We start from the raw sequence: 13,695 nt of genomic DNA on the forward strand, positions 1-13,695 counted from the left end.
GAGAGACTGTTTTCTTGCCATTGAGAAAGGGTAGGAATGATTAGAATGACAATAATAACCTCAAGGAGAAGAAGGGGAAGTGGGAGGAAAAAGAATGGAAACATTTCTTTGCTGTTTTTTCTCTTTATCAGTGTCTTTCATGCATGGTTGTCTTTCAAAATGTGATGCTCAAACAAACAAGCAAGGTAAAATCTATTGTCCAGAATTAACATATGAGAAAGCATTGCTCAGTGAAATGAAGTAGTCATCTAATCCACAGCCAGACCCCAGAGCCCAAACACATGTTGCTTTTGCTCATCTGTATTGCCTTTGATTTTCTTCTCTCTGGGTTGAAAATCTCAGATGTTTTGAACTTAGAACTCAGAAATGATAGTCATCTAGGGCCAGACAGTGGAACAGTGAGAAAATACGATGCTCTGCAAGGCTAATACGCATGGGGAGGTTATTGGCTCTTGTCTGGAGACCTCCCTGAGTATGCTGGGCACACATATGCCCACGCTTCAGGGCTGGCTGAGGTTGCGGGTAGATTGTAGCATTGGGACCACGCCAGGGGTGCTCTATCTCTGTCTTTCTGTCTCTGTCACTCTCACTCAAGGAATAAATAAATAGCATTTTTTTAAAAAGAAAGAAATACGGTCACCCTATCATCTAAGAAGCTGGCTTACAGTGTGGAAGGTGAAGCCATGTGTATGTAAGAACACTGTACTTTCCAGGAAAGACCTGGCTCAGCACTTTGATTAAACCTGTCTCCACTGTGTAATCTGGAGGAAGTGACTAAACTTCTTTCTTCAAATTTGAAAAGAACAAAAAAAAGACAGAAAATTCGAAAACAGAGATCTTTTATGGGGTTGTCTCAGATTTCTATTATAATGTAATAATTTTTTTCTCTTCTGTTTTTTTCTCATCCTGGATGACCCTTGTTTGAGAACACAAAACCAAAAAGAAACTAACATAGAAAAACACTCCTGGCCACTTATGCTGCTTACATTTATCCAATATTTAGTACATGTTTTCCTAATGTGAATGAATAAAGATGCTTGTAAAAGTCACCTTTTTCTTTTTGGCTAGAGAGTGCATGTGCTCATCATAGACAGAGAGACAAAGAGAGAGAGAGAGAGAGAGGAGAAGCATTGCCTAATGGGACAAGATCATCCCATGACCCTTTCTCCTCCATTTTTCCATCCCATTGAAATTTCGAGTATGCATACACAAGTACCCAGCATGCCGCCTAGAACAGAATCCAAACTGCATTTGGTCTCTTGGGCTCTGGCTCGCTTAATCACCAGGCCCGGGAGCTGGCCTCCCTCTTTTCTAATAGATGCCACAAATTCTAATTGCACAGATTTAAACATTTAGGCCATAAGGACTACTTGGTGTCATGAAGGTGGCATCCCATAAAAGTAGGCCTACAGTCACTCTTAGAAATCACATTAACCTCAGAACTGAGTCATGGTTCTGAAATCATGAATGCATGCCCTACTTTAATACAAAAGCTCCTGGTTATATCCTTTTTATTTTATTTTACTTTTTAATGGAAAATGGATCTGTTAAGATCCTTTCTCACAACTTAAACAGGAAATCCAACTAGACTTCTGGCGTTTTTCTTTAGAGGACTTTAATTTTCTTCTGACTGAATGGTCCCTGCTTCCTCAGATATAAGTTCTTCCAGAAGCATCCAGCCCCACCCACTCTAGGTTAATGCAGAGCCTCCTGCTTCTCCTCAAATAGCACTCTGTTGGACTCTGGGAAGCACCCGCTCACATTGCAAGCTTCATTCGTTTTGTAGGCACATGGGCTTCTCATTTAAAAACAACCAAAAAAGGGGTAGGCAGCAGGTTGGCATGGTGATTAAGGCAGCTGGATTCCCACATGGTCAACCACAGTTCAAGTCCCAGACCTGGTGTCTTGAAAATCACATTAGGCACATGTGTGTGCATGACCAAAATTCCGAGAGAAGAATGGAAGAGAAGGGAATGTGATGTGGCCATTCCCTGTGGGGGGGTGGGAGCGATTTCTCACTTTCCTTCTCTCTATCTTTCTCTGTCTCTCTCCTTTTTGCCAAGTGCACACACTTCATGGCAGAAAAAAAAAGAAGGCAAACAAAGCAACAACAACAACAACACAAAACAATACTTTTGCTATAAAACACACACACTTATCAGAGACAGAAAGACAGAGGAAAAGTGAAAAAGCGTTTCCCAGAAGGGTAGCCATGCTGCATTCCCTTCTGTTCCATTTTCCTGGGGGCATATACAGTATTGCACCCAGTGTAGTTTTCAAGTCACCAAGTCAAAGACTCTATTCACACAGCTGGCCATGAGGGATCCAGTCCCCTTAACCTCCACACCACCTGCTGGCCCAGTTTCTCATTTATTCTGCACTCCAGTCATGTCAGGCTGAGATCAACAGCCTCATTTTATGGATAGAGGTACTCAGAAGGATTAGATCACATATCAGAGCTGATGGCTGTCCCAAATTAGATAACCTAATCTCCCTGCTTCCAGGTCATTGTCTCCTCTTTCTGCTCTAGTACATTTTTACAAATTATCCCAATGCACTATTATCCTAAATGACCATCTGATTTCTATGAAGCTTTGGATAAAGCCTCTTTTGTTTTACTTCTTTTCATGATCTATTCAATTTTGCTACCGCAGTTTCCCCATCTATTTAAAAAACAAGAAGTAATAAGGCTGGCTTACCTATGTTTGGTTGGATGAAGTAGTCTAAATTCTTCTAAATCAGGATGGATGTGCTATATCTTGCTATTTCATTAATTAATAATGTCTGCCTGGAAATGCAACTTAGTGCACAAGAACGATAAGGTTATAATTATGGATGACAGTAATTTCTTCTTTTTTGTTCTTACCTTCATCCTAGATTGTCTTCCTGAGCTATAGCTACCTCTGTAATGGTTAGGAAAACATATTAGGAAAAAAAAAGTCTTAACAATAGATTCCTTTCCCAAGGGTTTGGAAATTGATGAATCATTCTACTCTGCGGCGTTCAAGCTAACTGTGTGCTTGACACATGAGAGGAAAAATGCACTCTTTGAAATGTGAGCTGAGTACAAATCATGTCACCTGCTCAGCGCGTGACCTGCTCCCCTCTTCACCTGACCCCCTGTGCCCAACGTCACCTGGAGCCTGAAATCTGGAAGCGGAAAGTCCTTGACTGGAGCCAGCAGAGAGAAAATCATCACCTGCTTGGGGACAAACATGCCTGATTACTGCGTCACTGTTTGTTAAGTGAGATCAGCTAATAGTTGCACAGCGGGCCTTCAAAGCACTGCAGTGGCGCTGATGAAGTTTCTGTAAATGCACTCCCTGTTGAAGGCCATGGACTTTAGATCTTAAGTGTGCTGGGAGCATTTTGACATTTTGAGCTTGCCGACAGGCTCTCTGGTGGACTCTATTTGGTTAAACTGCAGTGGGAAAGACTTTCTTTTATTTCTATCACACATGGCCTGAGTCTCTCTACTCCAGCCATGCTCCTGTTTCTGGGCTTTTACACAGGCTGTTCCCCATGCCTGGGGCACCTCTACCATGGGTAAATAGCATGGCTTGCTCCAGTTTCACTTAGATTATTTGCAAATCACTTTGCTGGAGACCTTGCAGGCTGCTCTCTTTCTTCTTATTCTGCCTCCTATTTCCTCATGGCACCTGATACTATTTTGCATATTTATTTGATTAGTAGTCCATAGTGGGTCTATATTTCAGTCTTTTTATATTTCTGGACTCAGTTATATTAATGTTTCCTTATTTTCCAAAACAATGCAGAGAATGAATTGTTGTCCAAGTTCTTACTAAAAATACTACAAATAACATAAAAAAATCCTAGGTTTCAAGTACAAGTCTTCTTTTTGAATCAATAACCATTGACAATTTCATTCATTTGCATTTCTAGTCTTTGAGGCTTTGTCAACAGAGGCATGGAGGCAGGAAATATTGGCCAATTTGAGATCAAATAGAGACTTGGGGAGTGTGTTGACTTTTCTGTTGTGTGTGTGTGATTCCAGCCTCGATAGCAAAGGAGATAAAAAGCCAGAATTCACTTTTCCGGCGCCTGGAGACCACTGCACTTTAATGATACAGGCACAAATTGTACTGGGTGCAAGTCAGCATGACTCAGCCCCCAAGTAAAATGAGCAGTTCCGCAAGGCTCCGACTTGCTTTTATCTCCCATGGATAGTGGGGAAAGGAAGGACTGCCATAGGTCTCTCAATATGAGAAAGTGCCCTGGGTTTGCAGTGTGACTTGATTCTGTGGGATAGACTATCCATGATTCTTGTTAGGGTGAGATGGCCTTTTGCATATCTACTGTACTTGTAAAGCTCAAATCAATGCTACCTCTGCCTATAGCCCTGTATAGCTAATAGTCATTACCATCGATTGGGCACATCTTATGTGCCTGTATACTAAACCAGGTGCTTTCAATTGACTGCTGTCTCATTTAATTCTCAAAACAAGTCTTCAAGGTATTGCTGTATTTTCTAGGTAAAGATTCTAAAGTTCATAGTGGTTTGGGAAGCTGTCAAAAGCCATGCAGAGCTGGGATTTAAAAACTGGTCTGTTTGACTTCAAAGTCCATGCCTTATTATATACTTCTGGTTCTGTACAGTAGAGGTCCCTCCTTCTGCTTAATACTCATGATTCTTGGTTCAGCTTTCATGGACTATATTGAATTAGAATTAGCCATTCATCATTGATCTAATTTATTATCCATTTAATGAATACTTACTTCATGCCAGATTCTCTGTTAGTTTCCATTGAGAGAGGTGAATAGACCACATTCCCTGTCATAAAAGGGAGGGAGTGTGAGAAAAAAAGGAGAGGATTGTGAGCTAACTTTTAGGAGCTAGAATACCACCTTTACCACAGGAGCTAGCTCATCATAGAAACTCAATAAATACATATGGAGGAAAAGAAAGAACAAAGGGCGTGCAGTACACTAGAGCACTTGGAATCTGGTCTGAAAACATGTAGTCTATTCTTGGGTGTACTTTGAATGTGCTGGCCAATTTTGGGGAGTTATGTTTAGCCTCTCTTATTTGTTACCTATAGCTGATCCTCTAAGTGGGGATAAACATCCTTACCTGATTCCATTCATAAGATCGTTGTGGATCCAGTAGATTAGAGAATCAACTGTGGGTATCAGAGCTCCTAAATAATGTAATTATCAGTTTTCAATGTGTCACCTACAATATTTGTTGGTCAACTCAACCCACTAGTATTTACTGTATACCATGTGATAGGTATTGAACTAAGGGTTTTACAAATACCTTCAGCAACAATACTGGATTAATGTCTCCACTTTATCCATGAGAAGACTGAGGCTTACTCAGTTTAGATAGTGCACCCAAAATGACACAGCAAATGAGAGCAGAATAAAGTTGCAATTTCAATCTCACTGTCTACTATGTCACTAGGATAAACAGCTTCATGTGATAGCTACCCTACCACAAACATTCTCTAGAAACAGAAATTAAATCCTGATTCTTAATTTCCAACTACTAAGAATCATTCACAAAAGTCCTCAAAAAATAAAAAAAAAAAGAACTGCTATTTGATCTAGCAGTGCCACCACTAGGTATCTGTCCAAAGGAAATATAATCTGAATGTTGAAAAGACATTTGTACTCCCAAGTTCACTGCAGCATTAGTCACAATAACTGAGATATGGAATTAGCCTAAGTGCCCATCAATGAATGGATTTTTAAAATGTGGCATATCATTCAAGTATGACAAAGAGGGAGGTGTGTCACTTGTGACAACATGTATGGAACTTGAGAATGTTATGTTAAGTGAAATAAATCAGGCACTGTAAGACAAACGCTTCATAATATCATGTTCCTTCCAGCTATTCCTTTGATTGGGATACATACTCAGTACATGCTTATGTGGAAAAACAATTAATTGAAATTGTGATAATTGTTTCAAAGCTGAAATGCAAGGTGAGTTGACCCACCTAATGTCATCAGGAAGATCAAGGAAGGCTTCCCAGAAGAGTTCATTAAGTGGAAACCGGAGAGCTAGAGAACTGAATTGTCTTGAGCAGAATTTCTCAACCTTGGTGCTATTGACACCTGGGACTGGGTAATTTGTGGTGGAGTGTTGCCCTGAACAGTGTAGGATGTTTAGCAGCACCCCTGGTCTACTAAATATCAATGTTCCTTTACCCAGTTATGACAAATAAAATGTCTCCAAACATTTCCAAACATTCCTTGGGTAGAACAACTGATCTGGAGGGATATGGGTTAGTGGAAGACATCACTTGTGCAGCTCTAAGGCAGGACAAATGAATCTGCATAGCTGAGCATGGCTATGGTGTTTGGATTCTGGGGACTCCATGAGCTACAGGCATGAGGGGACAAAAATAATGGGGTGGATGATTATATACAACCTCATGCAGTGATTATTTACAAGGAATAAGATAATGTATACAGTGCTCTTATATATGGAAGGGCCAAGTTTAAGGAAGTACCCGTTTTTTATTTAATTTTTCCTCTGAAGTCTGCTTACATGGCAATTATGTTGGATCCAAGTTATTGGCATAACTTGAACATAATTTGCATCTTGGGACACACAGCTGCTATGGAATTTGTGTTTTTTTTTTTTTTTTTTTTGTCTATAACATTTCATTTTTGACCTCTACTCCAGAGCTAAAACAAGCAAACAAACAAAAAACAAATAAAATTCCATTTGCAATCTGTTAACCTATTCATCTATAATCATTGTTTCTATTTTTGCCTTTTCTTACACATCCCAACAACACATATTAAATCTGACACAGTGACCTGCCCATTATACCTTTTAGGAGGCTATGTAATATCACACCTATGCAATAACAAAGATGCTCCAACTTATGTCTTACGTCCTAAGTTGTCTTCCTTCTCCTATAAATTTTTATGCTCATTTCCCCAAAGAGGCAGATAGACATTTCATAAATTTTTCTGTCATTTTTTTGTATCTTCTCATCAACTTACTGTACTCTGTGATGACCAATTTAGGATCTTAGAAAAGTGACTCTATATAGAAAGAGTGACTTGTTTTTATGATTGAATTGAGTTCTCTTTTAAAATATAATACTAATCAAATTAGATGTTTCATAGCTCATATTTTAAAAATATCGTGTCATTTTTCCCATGTCCCAACTTCTTCCTACTTCTTGAATCTACTTGGTCTTTCTAAACAATCTTCCTAAAAATCAGCTGTCAGCCTCATTGGGCAATTTCTCCTTGCTATTCTGCCCTCTGACTGCAGCTCCAAGACTGCTTCCAATTCATTGGATTTGCTATTGGTACTATATCTCCTCTTGTGTCATCTGGACCACAACTATTATGACACAGTTGGAGTAAACTGGGTTCTTCAATAACATTCTAACAGGGATGTTTGAGTCAGATGCAGAAAAAATGAAAGAAAACATGATGACTTGTGCATAGGCCATGTGACATGACGTGATATAGCTCACCTCCACTTACCTTCCACTGACCAGCGCTAGGCACAAGACCTCTCCTCTCTACCTTTTGCCCAGAAGGTGGAGGGGCCGAATATTAGTGAATAGTCTTGATACCTACCATGATGAGGAGACACAGAAAATCCACACTCAAATGGCTCACATTTTTAATGGAAGAGCTTTTAATCAAATCACCATAAAATGCATGGTGATGATCGTGAGCAGTAAGGTACTTGAGAACATAGACTTAGTAGACTTGACTCTACAGAACAGAAAAGCAACATAGACTACCTCAGGAAGGAAGGAGTACATCTTAGGCAGCAGAAACAGCATGTGCAAAAGCCCTGAGATTCGAGAAAATCTGACATGTCCCAGTATGGGAGAGGCCATTGTAGAGTGGAAGGTTAAAAGTGAGAGAAGGTGTATGTAAAATAAGGTTGGGAATGCAAGCTATTTTATTATAAATCAATGGGGCACCCTTAAAGTGTCTGAAGCTTAAGGATAATGATTTTATCTTTTGAAATTGAAGAGAACTATTTCATTGAATTGGAACAGATGGAAGGAATAGGTTGAACACTGAATCAAGGGGGCAGAGTTTAGCTGAAGAGAAAAGGCAAGCCAGGGAAAACACAGCACTGGTCCTTTGTGGCAGTAAATGCATTTTAGATGATAAAGAAGAGGAACAGGGTGCTTACCATAGTAGTTACAAAAGAAGTAACACAGTCCATTCATGTCTCTTAAAAGTCCCACTGAATCCTACAAGGGGCTTAAGACTCAGGGAAATTACTTGTGCAAGTCCCAGTGGTAGTCCATGGTGGAGCTGAGATTCCAGTGGAAAGTGCTTTGGTGGATACCATATTGCATCTTGGGGAATAAAAATGGGGGATGCTTTTACAGTAGGTGATCTTTAAAGTTCATTTATGACTTTTTGAATGATGTATACTACCCAGAAATATCTGGAGCCAGAAATTATATAATTTCTTCTCTGTGTAATTCACAGAATCTGTCATGTTTCAGTAGGTAGGTTTTGGGATGGAGAAGAAGAGGCTTAGATATTGCTGTGGTTTGAATAATTGTGTCTCCTCCAAAATGTATATTGGAATTCGATTTTCCATGCAGCAGTGATAACAGGTGACGCCTTTAGGAGGTGATAAAGCCATAAGGGCTCCACCTTTATGGAGATGATTAGTGTTTTATAAAAAGGCTAGAAGGAAATAAGCAGCCTTTTAAATTTTTTTTGTTATTTATTTATTTTTCTTCCTTTCACACGAGTACCAAGTGTTCCAGGTGATGTCAAGGGCAGAGCCCTGGTTCTTCCCAGAAACCAACCAGCCAGCACCTTGATCTTGGACTTCACAGACTCCAAAAATCTAGGAAACAAGTTCTACTGTTCACAAGTTGCCCTGCCTGTGGTATTTTTTATATAGAAGCACAAATGAAATGAGATAAAACTCCCTGCAGTGTTTGATTTGGAGGTGGACAGTGCTGCTATAAACGAAACATTGCACCAGGGACAGGTACTTGATTCAAATAACGATGGACAGATGCTTAGTAAGCAACTGAGCATCTGAAACTCATGTAGAGGCTGAGAAAGCAGCTATTGATTTGGGAAATCAGTGACTTATAGTGGGTCATTGGAACAATAAAAATGAAGAAATTTGTCTAAGAGTCTACAGTTCTGCCATGACAACAGATGCCAGCTAGACTCAGAGTCCTGAAAGGTACCAACATCAGAGGCCTGGGAAACTCATGAGGACAGTAGGTGGCCTCTCTGCTCTTGGTTCTGTTTCTCTGACAGCCTGAGCCTTTGTGCCTTGTCAACATTGGTGCCTTGAAATAAGTAGGTATTTTTAAGCAGAGCAGAGCTGAATTTTCACCTATCTTATTTTACCATCTATAGTTCTATTAAACTAGCTCATATCTTTATTAATGTCTGTCAGCCATTTTCTACTGTTGACTCATTTTGACTTTATAGTCAAACTAAAACCCCTGGGTTATGTTCTCGTTAGCTGTTAAAGAGCCAAATTTCTGTAGCTTATGCTAGTGCAGTTTGTTTGGGGCCTTAAATGTAAGTCCTGTATGCATTAAATCTTTTATCCATTATTACTTGTTTTTCTAGATCATAAAAAAAAAGATGCTATGTTTTATTTCTTCAATGTAGGAAGTCTAGGAAATGATTAATAAAAATTACCTTAATTAAAATCTATGACTTAAAAGACCAAGTTTCAAACATCCAGATGATAAAAATGTATCATTCTTTAATATATTCTTTCTATATAAATAATGTAAGTGCCTCCTATTTGCCAGAGAGTTTGCCAGGGCCTAGGTATTCAGGATTGTAAACAGCCCAATCTTGTTCCTCATGGACTGTATTCTCAAGTGAAGAAGATAAAGAATAAGCATATAAATACCCAATTATAATCATATAAATGCCATCAGGCCTCCATGGGAAAGAATAACAGGGAGTCTGCTTTAAATGGGTAAGTCACAGCTGACTAACTTCTAAATGAGTAAGTGACATTTAACTGAAACTGGAAGAAGGAGAGGGTCTTAGCTCAGTGAAAATGAAGCAAATGAGAGGAGGTATCAAAATTGAGCAAGATCTTGAGGCAGAAGGGCACTTGAGTGTCTCAAGACCCAAAAGGAGATGAAACTAATAGGATAGTAGCAAGGGGGTGACCCCTGATATAATTAGGAAAAAAAAAAAAAAAAAAGAGGAGCCAGATTATCCAAACCTGTTACACACTAAGGATTTTTTTTTTTTTTTTTGAAGGAGGGGTGGATTTTTCCAAATGAAATGGCAAGTTACTGACAAGTTTCCAGTAAGAAAGTATATGTTTTTGGAGAATGATGACACTGGAAGATCAACTAGAAAATTCTTTCCACAGTTCATGTGGAGGGAGGTGGCTGTGGAAGGGGAGAGATCCATACCACAGATTGAAAGGATGTTTTGTGGAAGGTATAAGTAATGGTGGCCCAGTTTTTAGTCTATTCATCTGAGTGAATGGAGGTAACATCTGCTAGAATAGAAAAACAAAGATAGTGACAGATTTACAAGGGTAGGTCAAGATTTTCTATTTGAGAGGGATGTTCATCAATGGAAACAAAATTACAAACAGATTAAAGGAACAATTTCTAGTATTGTAAAACATAGCAGGCAGAATATACTAACAACTACCTACTATATAGCTCAGAGTAACTAAAGGTTTTTTCAGTATTTCCAACACAAGGTAATGACAAATGGTTGAGATGATGGTATACTAATCACCCTGATTTGATCATCATACATTGTAATCTCATTTGAAAAAATAAATCACATTGTGCTTCTGTAAATAGGTACAGTTATTTTATAACAATAAAGAAGTTATAAAAAATTAAATTCCACTGTTGCCTCACACTACTATAGGAAACTGGCAAAGAAATGGCATGATGTGTGGGCTGAAAAATAAAAATTAAAAGGGATTTTAAAAGAAAGTTTTTCTATATGGACATGTTCAGTTTGAAAGGTCGTTTAGTAATATTAATAATCTTGAATGTAAGACATCATACTTAGGATTAAAGATATAAATTTTAGAGGTCTTGAGTTAGAAAAGGTAAAGTCAATGGATAAGTTTGTGTAGGAGAGCATTGTCTTGAAATCAAGGCAATCGAACATTCAAAATTATATAGAAGACTTACTAGGCCAAACAATTACAAAGGAAGAAATGGAAAAAGAGAAGAAATCTCTGGATTATGGCTTCATTCAATACAAGAGAAATGGATTTCAAGAAGGATGTGATTAAATGTTCCTAAGTCATCAAGTAGGTATTGTTGCATTGCATACTTCGATCATGGTTATAGGTTCCTTCACAAAGGTAGACAAGACTTGATTTATTTTGAGATCTACTAGCTCTAGATTCATAATACATTTTTTTGCTGAATCAATTAATTACTAAGATAGCAAAAAAATGATTTCCATAATTTGCCAAATGTTTTTAAATGAACAATGTGACCATGACACAGGAGGTAATTATCACCAGCACTGTTTTCAAAAGGAAGAATTGACCTCCTGGAGAAGTTAAGTTTCTGCCAAAAATCAAATATCTATTGGTATAGTATGGTCAGAACAAGTCAAGTGCTCCATAACAACATTCCTATTCACTGAGGATGATGAATAAATGAGGTCACTTAACTATGTGTTCATATATATTAACATTTAATATGTTGTGTGTTAAGATGTACTTGTTGGAATGTATCTTATATGGCTATGTGAGTCATATCACCCACAAACTTGAAATGTGTTAAAAACAAAAGCTGAATTAGCAATTGCTCTCTGGTAGCCACATTCCCTCAAAATGGAGTACCTAAGTGTTAAGGTAATTGATGGAAAGGAGGAGGCTGAGCTAGAGGGTTGAGAGTGGAAAGGCTCATAGTACAAGAGCCATCATGACAAAAGAACTACTCATCATCCATGCAGACATTATATAGAAAAGAGACTTAATATTTCCTTGGTGTGAAAGGAGCTTCAGTTGCATATAGAGAATTCTAGTTGTACTCACACATGGGAAACAAGTGCAGCTGCAGTGACATCTTCAGAGAATGAGTACAGCAACCTAAACTAAGGGGATTAGTCATTCTTCACCTTCTTTGTCTCACATTGTTCATTTTCTGTTAACATCGGTTAACGGATGAAGAGATCGCTCCCTCCCCCCCGACACACACCCATGACTTCCATTTCCCACCACTTATGTAAATCCACGTTAATAAACCAAAATTGAAAATTGTTTGTGAGAAATTCAGGACATCTGATATTGAAGAAGTTTTGCTTCAGTCCAATGTATTTTATCACAATTTCATGTCTAGAAACTGCTTGTTTCACAATCTCCCTTCTGTTGATTCCTTCCCAGCTGATTTGGGTCTGAAGGAGCTCATTAAATATTTTTCTCCTTCAGACACTTATTCAAAAGGAGAATATCCTTATGAGAACAAATTCTGCCTCCTAGAATTTTGGTGCTTGTGAAGTTATAACAGAGAATCACAAAATAAAATATAAAAAGTCCCTTCATGACTCCAGGAACCTACATTCTTAGAAGATAAAGTCGAAAGCTTACTACATAAGGCATTTCCAGATTCACCTTTTAGGTAAAGGATCTTAGTGATGCTTTTGTATAAACAGAAATTGCCATGAAGTTAGCATGATACACCCTCTGTAGGCTGTAAGTGGCTTTATGAATACAGGCCATGTTTTTCCAGGTATACTTTAAATGACTTGAAGAACAAAACTGTGTTATGAACTAAAAGGAACTCTGCTACTCTATGAGAAATTATAAAAATCCCATAAAATAGTACCCAGTGGAGGTTTAGAATATGTCAGTTAAGTATTTCCAAATATGTGTTGAATCCTATGAGTGGCTCCTTATGAAAAGAGCTTCACTGATAAAATAGTCTGGCATATAATTTAACTACAGGTTCTTCTGGGCTCATTTAAAATTTCATTCTTGGTTCTAAGAAAATCTTGCACTTAAGAAGCCAATTTACTTCATTTTATTCCATGCTTTCCATATTTCTTTGACCACAGGACTTTAGGGTTGCTTTTTGTTTCTTTCTGTAATAGGACTACATTCTATTGAATGCAGATTTGGCAAAGTATAATCAGTGCATAACAGGTTCAAACCCTAATCCAGGTGTTTTCTAGTGATTACCCTGACTGCCATATACATTTGAGAAAGTTTGGAGAAGTAATCTTAACCTATGAAGCTCACAAGGATATGAAAGTACACCTCAGCAATCATTGCAAGAATTAAATGAAATAACATAGATGAAATGCCAATCACAATGCTTGGCATGCATTAATAGTAAGAGTTCACACACATTAGCTGAATCTGTATTTGAAATGTCCATTGAAAAAGCAAAACAAAACAAAAGAACAAACAAAAGACACTTGTCATAATGGTAGACTCTTGTGGCAGGCTTTGTTAAGCATCAAATAGCACACACACCAAGACTGCATTACTATTTACTAGCTAATTCTTCATAACAGGTGTCCATAGTAGAATTACTTAAGTAACTCAGCCCCTGACCTTGAATGCTTTCAGGCCTATTGTAAAGCTAGATAAGTAAGGTAGTCAGAAAGTCAAACCTGGGACCAGCAGTTAGCGTAATGGCTATGTTGCTGAACTCTCATGTAGTCGACCATGGTTCAAGTCCTTGGACCTGGCGGCTTAAACTCATGCCGTGTGTGTGTGTGTGTGTGTGTGTGTGTGTG

Source organism: Tupaia chinensis, unplaced genomic scaffold, assembly GCF_000334495.1.
Source record: "Tupaia chinensis unplaced genomic scaffold, TupChi_1.0 Scaffold000513_1, whole genome shotgun sequence".
NCBI classification, from domain to species: Eukaryota; Metazoa; Chordata; class Mammalia; order Scandentia; family Tupaiidae; genus Tupaia; species Tupaia belangeri.